Raw genomic sequence first — 13,243 nt, forward strand, 5'->3', positions numbered from 1 at the left:
GTCATAACATTTTTAACATCTGTGAGTTCTTTGTTAGCCAACCAAACTTTGCATCTTGTCTTGCCTGGTAAGTCAAATGCTAGATCAAAGCATCACATGCACACTTGTTCTTCCATGCATCCATCCTTTGCCTTACCAAAAAATAATGTACTCCCAGCAGATTGGGAGAAAGGGAAGAGGTATGCTGCCAGTGTCGCAGGCCCAGGCTAATGGGGCACTTGTCAAGAGGTACCCTCTTAAGCCAGCCTTTCTCCAACACATCAGAAACTTGCAAAACCATTCCCTCCCCAACTCACTGGAAGAAGTGACATGTTTTTCCAAGGCAGGAAAAGTGCATTCATACCACATCTACCATGCTTAAAATCCTCTGTGTGTCTTCACCCCATGTATGAGGTCATCTACCGGAAGTGAAATTCCAGTCACTCTAACATGATGCTGGATGCTGTCCTTTCCCCGATTCACTCTTCTCTCTCGCAATGCACTTCCAAAAACTCAAAAGGTCACTGTGTGCGTCTTTTCTGTCGGGCTGTAAGTAACACTTCTTTGGAATATGCCCGGCATTTTAGCCTGACATTTTCCTGAGGCTGTGTTAGAGATATGTACGCTGTCATAAAGCCTGTGCTAGACTTGGAATTGGGGAGAGCAACATCTCATCTATCAGTACTGTCAGTGAAGCCCGGTGTTTGGTTTTTCCTTATACAGAAAAATAGACCTTACTCAGTAAGCTGCTCCTTTTAAAGCCCAATTTGGTTCTTCGTTCTGTTATGCTTTGCTGGAAAAAAAGAAAGAAACAGCAAGATGTATACAATTAAATTCCTCTCGGGAGAGCCCACATATGCCTGAGGTTATTGTTGGGTTTCAACTGAAGTGAAGTTCACAGCAAATTTGGAGGTTCCTTCTTAGGTGAAACAACCAAGAAACCTCAAAGGATACACACACCCCAACAAACTGGATAAGATTAAATATTTCTCAAAAGGGTTTCACACAATCCCAACTTAAACTAGTTTAGGGATCTCCTCAGAGTCCTTTTTTATTGTGCACTTATGGTCATTTGTGCTCGTGATGGTGGTATCTGGATGGTTATACATGATTCTGCTTTCAATACTGTTTGTGCCTATAAAGGTTTTGGGGCAGACATAACTGCTTTGCTTCCAGTCAGTGCATGTCCCATAGCTTTCTGCTGAAATCTTGTAACTTTTCATACCACTAATTTTATGTGGGGTAGACTGTCCCGCCTTTGGTGCGCTACAGCACAAGGGTGCTCCTCCAGAAGTCAATAATGTGGTAACATTGGGGAAGTATCACAAAATAATAAAGCAAAATAATGTGTGGACTGCCCTGTATAATTCCACCACTCATGCACTGTTATTGTGTCAATGACATGTTGTAGAATACATGTCTGCACCCACCCACCTACGCAAACAAACTTAACACCAGTCTGGAAGGGCCCCTAAGTCTGTAGCATAAAGATGCTTCCTTGGGGATCATTCCACTGAAATTCTGTTTGTCTTCAGCCCCATCCTCCTGACTCTGCACTGCCCACTCCTGTAATGCTACTATCTTTTTTGCATTTGGAATGCCTGCCTGAATTAGCCCTTCTTTTTTCAAATAAAAACAAACAAACAAACATGTAGCATTGATGGTGATGTACGTAAAATAAGTTATATACAGGATTTATATGTATATATGTTTCCCTTCAGTGAAGGACTGTAGCATTGTACTGAGCCTCTTGTAAAAGGTATTTATTTTGTGTACAGTAACTGTCTTTGGAGGGGCGGGAGAGAAAGGGTGACCGCGTTACACAATGCTGCTGCCTCTCCCACCTTCTCAATTGCATTTTATGCATGGGGAGGGAAATCTCACTCCTTTCTCTCAACTGCTTACTTGCTCAGCTAGAATATCTGTACAGTTTGGTGTGCAGACCCAGTAAGCTGGTTCTAGTCAAGCTTCGCAAAAAAAACACAAAAAACTTTCTAATTTTTTAATAAATGTTTTGTTTTAACCTTCTTCTCCCCTCCCCTTTAATCTTCTAAAAACAGATAGCCAGATTGTAATGCTAGCATTTAGCTGTGAATAAAAGACTTCCTCAGTTAAGATCCCTTTGTTTGATTTCCTTTTTCTTGTTTTGCATTTGGGATTCATTCCAAATTTCCACAGTTATAAAACCTCAGGGTTATGCATACACCTTTCCTGTTTAAGGTGGAACCCGAAGTTGTATAGTGGACACAGGTCAGGGAAACCCAGCTAATTCCCAACAGCTTAAAAGTGTCTGTGTGAGAGCATGCACACACACACTGTGGATGTGATTGACGTAGTACAACCAGGGACAAGCACCTAACTCTCATCACAACTGCTACCACCCTCCTTCCCAAGTTGCTTCTCTCACAGAATCTTTAAATTATTTTGTAACACTTGAGATAAACCACAAGCCATGAGCATAGCTGGCGAAGGTTGGTTCATTTGGGCAAAAGGAGCACAGCTCCACCAACTTCAGTCAGCCTTCACCCAGCCTCCACCTCTGCCTGCCATCTTCCTTACAACCAGCCCAAGCAATGGCACTGGCTGGTCATCCTGGAAAAAAGTGACAAGCGGAGTGCCACAGGATTCTGTCCTGGGCCCATTGTTGTTCAACATCTTTCAAAAGGAATGAGGAGATGCTTAGCAGTGTTGCAGTTGACACCAAACTGAGAGAGGTAGAAGACAGACTTGGGATTCAATATGACCTTAACAAATTGGAGAACCAGGCCCAAACTAACAAAATGAATTTCAATAGGGACAAATGTCAGGTTTCTGCACACAGGCAAGAAGGAGCTACACAAATATAAGATGGGGGACACCTGGCTTGTGAAAAGGATCTAAGGGTCTTATTGGACCACAAGCTTAACCTGAGAGAGCCAGTGTGGTGTAGTGGTTAAGATCGGTAGACTCGTAATCTGGGGAACCGGGTTCACGTCTCCGCTCCTCCACATGCAGCTGCTGGGTGACCTTGGGCTAGTCACACTTCTCTGAAGTCTCTCAGCCCCACTCACCTCACCGAGTGCTTGTTGTGGGGGAGGAAGGGAAAGGAGAATGTTGGCCGCTTTGAGACTCCTTCGGGTAATGATAAAGCAGGATATCAAATCCAAACTCTTCTTCTTCCTCTGAGTTAAGGTAGAGAGACCAACCTGCAGAAGACCAACCTTTTGGCACCATCTCTTGCAATCTACTAACCATTGACACGGTACAAAGAGTGATGTATGCAACAAGCCATGGAAAATGCTGCCAGCTTCCTCAACTTAGGCAAGAATTGTAGCCTCATACACTTATCTCCTGTGTGTTCTGATGTATATCCTCTCAACCTATATCCATAGCCAAAATTTAGTTTATTGGTAATAGCTTGTTTTATCAATGTGGGCATTTCAGATCACGTGAGCTCTGTGTCTGTAATGCAGCACCTCTGCAAATGCCCCACACTTAGGTCACATCATGGCTACGTTTTATTTTCAGAGCATGACATGATTGCCAATTTATTATTCTATTTATACACAGAGGCTGAGCCAAATACGTGTCTAGCATTCCACTTGAGGAAGGTAAAAATATAACTGGCGTATACAATACAAGGAAATGTATTTGTTCCTGAAAAACAGTTTCATGTCTTCTTCAGAGAATAGAGAGCAATGGGGCTGGAAAATCAAAAGAGAATGTGAGCAGCATATTCTGTTTCCAAAACAGAATGACCTATGTGAGATACAGCTGCACACTGTGGCCACTAAATTTCCTCACATCATGTGACTCCCATGCTTAAATCCCTTCACTGTCTTCCTTTCTACTCTCAGATCTTGCACAGACCATTTATTAGAGATGTGCATCAATAAATCTTCCAAATGAATTTTATCTATAAAATCTCCAGAGAGCCATATAAAAAAAGGATTACAAGATGAGATATTGCATTGATTGTAGGGTCCAATGGCATCTTTCTGTATCAAGCTTTGAGCTCCACAGGACTGTTTCTCAGACTGGATGTTAAATTAGTCACAAGTGGTACTTGACAAATGTATCAGATTCATCAGTCCGCAAATGCTTCTCAAAACTTTGCACATCTCTTTGTGAGCACTGGTTGGTTCAAATAAAGGAATCATTTATCACTTCACTTATTAGGTTCACCTTTAAATGTGAATGGAATTTAAATTCTCCCCCATCCCTAGTACCGGTAGGGGGTTTCCATTTCTACCAGCAGCTGCGTGTGCCAACTGAAAAACATTGTCTTCGGAATGATAAGAAAGCTCTGTCCAGGCCTGCTTTTCCCATCTTGTACTCTTGGGCAGCTGATGGGCCCCAGTACTTGCGTAGGACCTGCCAATGCACTGACACCTGTCCTGAACCCACATGCCAGGTGGATGGTGAGCCACCATTTAAATTTTCTGCAATGCTCCAGAACAGCACTACCGCAGGGGCATTGTGGGAAATGTAAATGGAAACTCAGAACCAGCGGTTTGAGTGTCAAACTAGAATCTGGGAGACCAGGGTTCAAATCTCCACTTGACCATGAAGCTCACTGGGTGACCTTGGGCCGTCACTGTCTTTTCAACAACAGGGTTGTTTTGTGGATTAAATGAGGAAGGGGAGAACCATGTATGACACCTTCAGCTCCTTAGAGAAAACTCTGGGATTTAAGTTCAATAAATAAAATAATAAATAGTCACCTAGTGATGATCACAGCGCTACCACCACCGCTGATAAGCCATTAACACATGTAGGCAGGGCACCCGCTTCTTTGCCAAGCTTCAGACTAGTGTCTGCTTTGTCTCTGGTGTTAAACCTGTGATGACACATTCACACATGACACTAACGCTTGCATTCATCAAGTGATAACAGTGGCAACCGGTCCAAATGCACCTAGAGCTGTGGTTTAAAGTTAGGAAACCCTCTGTTGAGAAGGGGACCTGGAGAATAAGGACTAAACCTTTTAAGTTTTCAGAATAAATCAAGGAATGGCATAGCGGTCCTCTAGGGAGACAATAAAAAGCTGCAAACCTTGCTGTGAACTCTGATGTGGGAGATTGTTGATTATGGTGAAGAGGAAACTCGGAAAAGCTGAGGCGGCGCATAAGCAAGTCAGTCTATTTTCTGGCCATGGATGATGCACCGTCTAACAGACTCCAAAGCCCCAAATTGAAACAGAACTTCATCTCTCATGTTAACAGGCTTTGTTCTGTTTAAATTTTTTATTAACTTTTCAAATTTTACATTTCAAATTAACCATCTTCTATTAAACCATACATTCATTGACTTCCCTTCCTCCCCTTCCTAGGTTCATTTAATATATCCATCATTCCTGCATATTTTAATGACAGGCTTTGACTTTAATGGCTGCTGGATCGGATTCGTAACGCCAAGGTTTCAGAGACAGTAAAGTAGGTTATCAGAAAAGGAATGGTGTATTTCAATGCTGTAATGTTGCCAATCATCCCAGGAAGAGGCAATGCCATACAGGTTGAAGCAGGGAAGGCACAGGGAAGAAATACGCCAGTTGCTTTCGTGACAATGGAATGAGCAGCAATATGCATGTTGTTGTTGAGGTTGTTTAGTCGTTTAGTCGTGTCCGACTCTTCGTGACCCCATGGACCAGAGCACGCCAGGCACTCCTGTCTTCCACTGCCTCCCGCAGCAATATGCATGCCAGATATAAAAAGAGCAAAAACAAACAAGCCTATAATCAGGGCACCAAAAATTAATTGTTCTATTATATTATCATTATTTATTGTTATATTAGATTGCTGCTGTTGTTGTTATAGTAAAGGCTCATTTCTGTGTTACTTGATTCCAGAGGAGCGAAATGTTTTCAGCCCCCTTAACCCCCAAAAATGTGGGAGTAAAGTGACGGAATTTGGGGTGGTATACTGGCTTACAGTACTTTCCTGCTGTTTTCATTGGGGAACAGATATAACATATGCAGAAAGAGAGGGGGAGCAGCGATGTTCAATGACATTCATTGTTGTGCCTTACCATGCCCCCTGATGTGAATGAAATTTAGCACAACATGCCTGTATAGCAGTCAAAAAGCCACAATACCACAATGCAACAGGTACTGCAGTGTGAAAGGAACATTAAAAACAGGACAAAAGTGCTAGCAATATAATCATGAAAACTAATGCAATATTCCCGATGTCTGAAAGCACCCTTTAAAATAATGAAGAGTTGGCTAGTTTGCAACATCCCTGTGTTACATTTCCCCCCTCTTCTGTGCAACAGCACAGCTGATATATATCACTATGAGCTATGCAAGGGGATGTATAGTTTGGATGTACATCCTAGGGCATGTCCCAGAACTCACTGCAGCACACAATGGTTCCACTGCAGGTATGCAAGGTCTCCTTGGCAGCGGCGTAGCGTGGGTTGTCAGCACCCGGGGCAAGGCAAGTAATTTGCGCCCCCTAACCTGGGGCAATGCAAGTAATTTGCGCCCCCCAACCCGGGGCAAGGCAAGTAATTTGCGCCCCTAACCCGCCTGGGGTAAGGCAAGTAATTTGCGCCCCCTAACCCCTAACCTGCCGCCGCTGCCAGCTTCTTCTTGCTGCTGCCTGGGCTGGGCTGGTGTGGTTCTCTCCCGCGCTCAGCGCTGCGCTGGGCGGCCGCTGCACTGTCCCTCCCCCAGATAGTCCCTCGCTCTCTCTCCGCACCACACGCCTGGCACCCACCCCCTCCACAGTGGGCGGCGACCCAGCGGCTCGGATCGGATTCGCACAACCAGCACTGCAGTGAGAGTGAGTGAGCCAGGTAGGGGCAGAGAGCTGCGAGTGCGAGCGCGCCCCCCCCCCATGTTGCGCCCGGTGCGGCCAGCCCCCCCTGCACCCCCCACGCTACGCCGCTGCTCCTTGGCAGAGAAGTTGATGCAGAAAAAGTTCCCTTACTCTGGACATTTTGGGGGGAAACATACTTTGGAAGGAAAGAAGACACAGCAGGAGCAGAGACAAAGATAAGGAAAATGACTTTCTGGCAAAGGGATGGTTCCTGTCATTGTCCCTGGGCGTCTGCTTTAAAGAATGAAGGCTCTACATGCTCAAGTCAAAAATAAATCCCAGTCTTGATGGCAGGAAGAACTAAAACTGCCATGAAAGGAAGCAGCCTGGGTGGGGAGCGGAATGATGAGAATGGATGGGGTCAATCAATCACAGATCTAGGTTGTCATGAGAATATTAGTCATCTCCTCCATGGTGATATCAGAAAGGCAATTGTGCCACAAGGGCTATCGTGGAGCCAGAAGATAGAAATGGGTGTCCACCTTGTGCAGACAGGAAGCTCAAGATTTTGCATCCAGATTTCCCCAGTTTAGGGCTGGTGGACTGCTTTGATGGGAACCATTAATTGAATGATTCCCTATGCTGTGAGGGTTTTTTAATAAAATATGGAGGGGTTATTTCCTGGAGTTGTGATAACACAAAGCATTCCATCGCAAGGCAAAGCTTAGAGTGTTTCACAGGAAGCCATCGTCAAGTGCTACAAGCTGTGAAGAGTGATACAAAACAGTTCCGATAAGCAATGGTGAGCTCCGGGCAATGGCTTCAAAGATGCAGCCAACAAATGTTCTTGCAACTGAGACTTTTGAGAGCAACAACTTGTGATAAAGGCTCTGAGAGGGAGCATGATAAGGGCTTTCCAACTAAACAGAGGAAAGCATGCAGCTGAAAACCTCAGCAACAGTGGCATTTTCATGGGAAGTCTCAATTAAAATAATAAGCATTCTGCAAGTCTATATGTTTCCAATACACTGTCACACTCTAGTGTGACCAAGAAATAGAACTCAGAAAGGGAGTGTGCAAATGAATTGACAATTTTCAAATGCGGGATCACCAGGGTAGAAGTTTAACCTGGCTTTCACTGTTGCCCACAAGCTGACCAAGTGTGTATAGAATGTACCCCTAGGGATCATTGCAATGTACAACCTTTTATATACAAGCATTGAAACAACAGGTATTTTTCTAGATCTGCAGATGCTCAAAACTCTATTTCCAATCAATGGAACTTAAAAATCCTTTGCTTTGGCTGGATGATGCCCACAGTTTGCATAATAGATCCTTGCTGGAATGATAAAAGATGATCCCGTATCTAAGGAAACGGGAACTCAAAATCCCAGCTGGCATAAAGAAGCATAGCTGCTCCAAGCTCTATCAATTGTTATTATGCCAGTTCAAGCTAGCTTGCTAAGGAATCTTTATTTGAAGCATTCAGAGGGTATTAATTCTAGATGCCACCTTCCGCTGTGATGGGTTTTAAGAGGGAATAAGGGGAGGCTTACATCAAGGGGCCTCACAATTAAAAGCTCTTGGATGCAAAGATGACAAGCTCAGCTGGAACATATGCAGTGCAGCTGCAGTGTTTTCTTGCAATTACTGGGCAAGGGTTATACAACTCTTCCCTTCAAGTACCACACAGTGATGTATAATACGCAGAGAAAAGAGCACCATGGAGTACGCCTCATTAGCCATTTTCTTTCCTAAGTTTCAAACCAAAAATGATCTATTGTATGTGAGCAACCTAATGAGGCAAGCAGAGACTTCAGCCACGATTTGGGGAACAGGTGTGCCATTCAAGTGTCACTAAGAACAAGAGATAAAACTGAAAAGATTAAAATAAAAAACTCAACAAAAACCTAATAGCTTTTCATAGAACAGATCAAAAGTATAGTAAGGAGGATGTAAATTATTTGCATCCACATCGTTCCAATCTGCCTTAACAGAAGAAACCATGCAAGAGGATGGGATGCAGACAGGAGAAATGCAAATGTTAGATTTTTGGACCAAACTCTGGGTTAGTATAGGCTGAAGACAGAGATTACATATTACAGCAGCATGGATCATTGGGGCAGGGGGAATTGCACACACAACAGCTGTGTTCAAACGTACAATTTTCAATCCAGGCAAAATGTGAAAAACGTTTTTGCTTGTCGACTGTGTTTGAATTAGAGAAATGTTACCTGTGGAGGGTGGCCATTGGCGAGTTTCCAAGAGTTCAAAAAGACAATGGAAGTTTTGCCCAATGGGGTGGTGGTTGTTTTTTGAAGTTTATGGTTGTGATGCGGGAGTGAATGGCCATATAATTGAATAGATATATCCAGTGCTTTTTGGTGTGTGTATGTATATGTGCTAGAACTCACATCTCAATAGAAAGTGCTGTGGGTGCCAGCACAAAATGGCTGCCATGGGCAGCAAAAAAAGAAAAGGGGGCCAGTACTCTGTACCAGCGAGTAAAGGTAAAGGGACCCCTGACCATTAGGTCCAGTCGTGGCCAACTCTGGGGTTGCGGCGCTCATCTCACTTTATTGGCCGAGGGAGCTGGCGTGCAGCTTCTGGGTCATGTGGCCAGCATGACTAAACCGCTTCTGGCGAATCAGAGCAGCGCATGGAAGCGCCGTTTACCTTCCCACTGGAGCGGTACCTATTTATCTACTTGCACTTTGACGTGCTTTCGAACTGCTAGGTTGGCAGGAGCAGGGACCGAGCAACGGGAGCTCACCCCGTCGCGGGGATTCGAACCGCTGACCTTCTGATCGGCAAGTCCTAGGCTCAAAGCCCTTGATACATTTCTGTTGCTCTAAAATTATTGTAACAGACGGATAGTCCATCTGGTGAATGTAACAGGTCCATAGGAGTTATTTCTAGTGGGGGCCCTGCTCTGATGTAGGCCCTCTTGCAGATGCCACTCATGTCAACCCTTGGCACCAACCTTTAGGGAAATAGTGGGTCTGACAGCTGATCTGATGTTTAACTTGAAATATATATTTGGAATTAACAGGCTTCGGCAAGGGTCAGACCCAGGCAGCTGGGTTCCAGGACTTGGGAAGGAGAGAACTGGCTGTCAACCCAAGTGGGCCAGTAAAAGATGCATAGTCAAAAACAGGTAAGGGTTGAGTTCCGTGGCAACAACGGAGCATCACAAAGATCAGGAGTATCATCCCACTCAGACAGGAGTGGTCGAGATCCAATGCAGCAACCAGGGAAAGAGAGCAGGAGCTTAAGCAGTGTCTTCATACCAAGAGGGCTAGGGAGCAAGCTCTAAAGCTAGAGCCACACAAAATTTGGTAGATATGGAACTCAGTCTTCCAAACCTATGGTGGAAAGAGAGCAACAGCTGTGCAGGAGACAAGCATCAGAGCCTGAACACTAGAAGCCCCATCTCAATATAACCCCCACCCCTCATAAGCCCCACATCTACATGAATTCATGTTGCAAAAGAGGATCATGCAGCTGACACAGAACCTGTTGTGGCTGCTTTTAAAATCTTGCATCTGTTTTTATCCTCACTTGACAATAAGAATTATCTTACGTTCCAGCTGAAGTGGTTGCTTGATTACTCTGCTACGCTGTTCTCCAATCTACCCAGTGATTTTTTTCTAAGTCAAAGCAACCATGGATCCCTGTTGCAAAGTGGATGTTCTCATACACTAGTCATGTGAATTGGCTCTCATTAAAGGAGCTTTAGGTACATCTGTCTACGAGGAACTACATAGAACAAACACTGCAATGTCAACTGCCTCTTTCTGCCGAATTTGTGCAGAATGGAATCCACATACATAGTCAACTATTGACTTCACTCCGAAGCAGCTGCCAAAATCTCAGCAAATGAAACAGTACTGGATGAGAAAACAGAACTGGGAATGCAAGTTGAGAAATGTAACAGAAATGAGTGGGGCAGTTCACAGAACTGGCAGATCCTTCGCAACGGCACTGAATCAATGGGCCAGTGAAATCAACTTGGCATCATTCAAAGAGCTGTCACCATGGGCTGAGTTAATCCAGCTGCCGGCCTAACACACATGTGCATACAGAAACAGCTTCCTGGAGGAGTGGAACATGTCCCTTAAAACTAAAACATCTCCTATCTAGGAGAGGCAGATTTGAAATGGGGAAGATGCTAGCTTTGACCTTTACGGCCTAGGACCAACATAACTTGTAGACCACCTGTTCCCATATGAACTCCCTCCCTCAAAAACCTATTATAGTTCTGCTATATATTCCTTCATTATGGGAAGCTGGAACATGTGCAGTAAACAGCAGCACCTTCACAGCTTGGCACCAAAATTAGGGAGCTTATATTTGATCTTAGCACTATGGTGCTTAGCATGTAGAGTATATATAAAAAAATACTTATCTTAGTGCTTAGATTGAAAATAACTAACCTTGATCTGATTCCATATGATGTTAGATGTTAGACAGGTGGGTGTTGTTGGCCCAAAATGGCCTTGCAGGCTAAATTCAGAGATTTGCTAGGAGGTTCTCCACTACTGGACCATAGGGCTATCTTATTTTAAATAGATGATCTTGGGGTTGCTAACTAGGCTTTTGACTGTTTGACTTCAGCTTTTAGTATTTTTGCTGCAGTAATTTAATCTGCTGTAAAATTAGTATTAGTTTTATTATTTTTATTGATTACATAAGCTGTCATGAACACATAGCTTTAAAGAATAAATTGAGCTTTAAAGAATAAATTAAGGCTACAATCCTGACCATAAAATACTAGGCATAAATCCTACTGAACTCAGTGGAATTTTTTATGGGTAAACATCCTTAGGCAGGCTAGCACATGAATTCTCCACATTTTTACTCCTATGCCTCTTTTACTTGGTTAAGATTTTTACAGAAATTGAATTTTTGAAGAGTTGGCTCTTTAATAAATGTCTCTTGGCATTCATAGCAAAAAATGAACTAGAGACCAGTACTTTCTAAGTGATGATCTGGCTTGGTAGCAGAGGCATAACACGTGGGTCATCAAGCCGGCCGTGACATCATCTTCTCAGTAGACTGGACATGCAGAAGCTAAGCAAAATTTCTGAATATTTAATTTAAAACAAGACCAGCTTGTAGCTATCTTAGGGTGCAATCCAAAACCAAGAACCACCAGGATGAGAGGAGGTTGGAACAAGCTGAGCCTGGGTTCAGGTGGGACTGCACTAGCTTAAGTGCCACATCCTAGCTCAGCCAGCTCAGCCAAAGGCAACCTAGGTTGAGGTAAGTCTCAAAAAGGGGAAATGGGAAGGGAAGGGTAAGTCGTACCCATATTCCAAACTTTCTTTTAGATTGTAAATCTGCAGGTAAAGACTGTCTTGCTTTAACTGATTATACAAAACCATTCTGTAAGTCTTTAGGATTGAACTGTGGGGGACAAATGCCCCTAAATAAATAAAGACAGGGCTTTTTTCCAGTAGGAACTCAGTTCCTATACCTCTCAGTTGGGCGCTATTGCCTTTATAAAAGAACAAAGGAGGCATTCATGGTGAGTTCCAGCCCCTCTTTTTCTAGGAAAATAACACTGAATAAAGACATGAACTTCTTTCAACAAAGGAAAGCACACAAGGGGATCACATTGACCTAAATCCTAGTGACTTAAATTTCAATGGGATTTACTGCTCTATATGTACACTTTTCTTAGGGACGCGGGTTGCGCTGTGGGTTAAACCACAGAGCCTAGGACTTGCAGATTAGAAGGTCGGTGGTTTGAATCCCCGCGACGGCGTGAGCTCCCGTTGCTTTGTCCTTGCTCCTGCCAACCTAGCAGTTCGAAAGCACGTCAAAGTGCAAGTAGATAAATAGGTACAACTCCAGCGGGAAGGTAAACGGCATTTCCATGTGCTGCTCTGGTTCACCAGAAGTGGTTTAGTCATGCTGGCCACATGGCCCGGAAGCTGTACGCCGGCTCCCTTGGCCAATAAAGCGAGATGAGAGCCGCAACCCCAGAGTCGGTCACAACTGGACCTAATGGTCAGGGGTCCCTTTACATTTACCTTTATGTACACTTTTATATTTACAATCTTCTCCCACACCAAGGGAAACTACATTTGGAACTGGTACAAACTGGACACAAGAGTAGGTGTATCAGGAAAGTTGTGCATTGGTACATTTGGGATGGAAACTAGAAAAGGCACTGGGACTTACACAAATGAAGCTATAAAAATTTCCTATGAGGGTAACTAGAAATAGATTTTGCTTGCCAGAATCTAACTAAATATCATTATGTAAATCAATAGCCACAGACACTCGTGTATATTACTAAATCTGTTCCTTGTTCGACAAGTACACTTCTATATACACCTTGTACTTCCGTCATGGAAGATTTTAGTTCCTCCTCCTCTTTGCTTCTGTCACTTTAACCACAATCACTTATAGTCTACTCTAGACTATCATGTTGTTGTGGTGATGAGAGGGAAGACTGGTCAAGCGAGATCATTTTTCAGAGAAGAGCCATTGAACAACATTACTTGCACAACCGT

Source organism: Podarcis bocagei (genome assembly GCF_964188305.1).
Source record: "Podarcis bocagei genome assembly, chromosome: 15".
In the NCBI taxonomy this organism is placed as follows: Eukaryota; Metazoa; Chordata; class Lepidosauria; order Squamata; family Lacertidae; genus Podarcis; species Podarcis bocagei.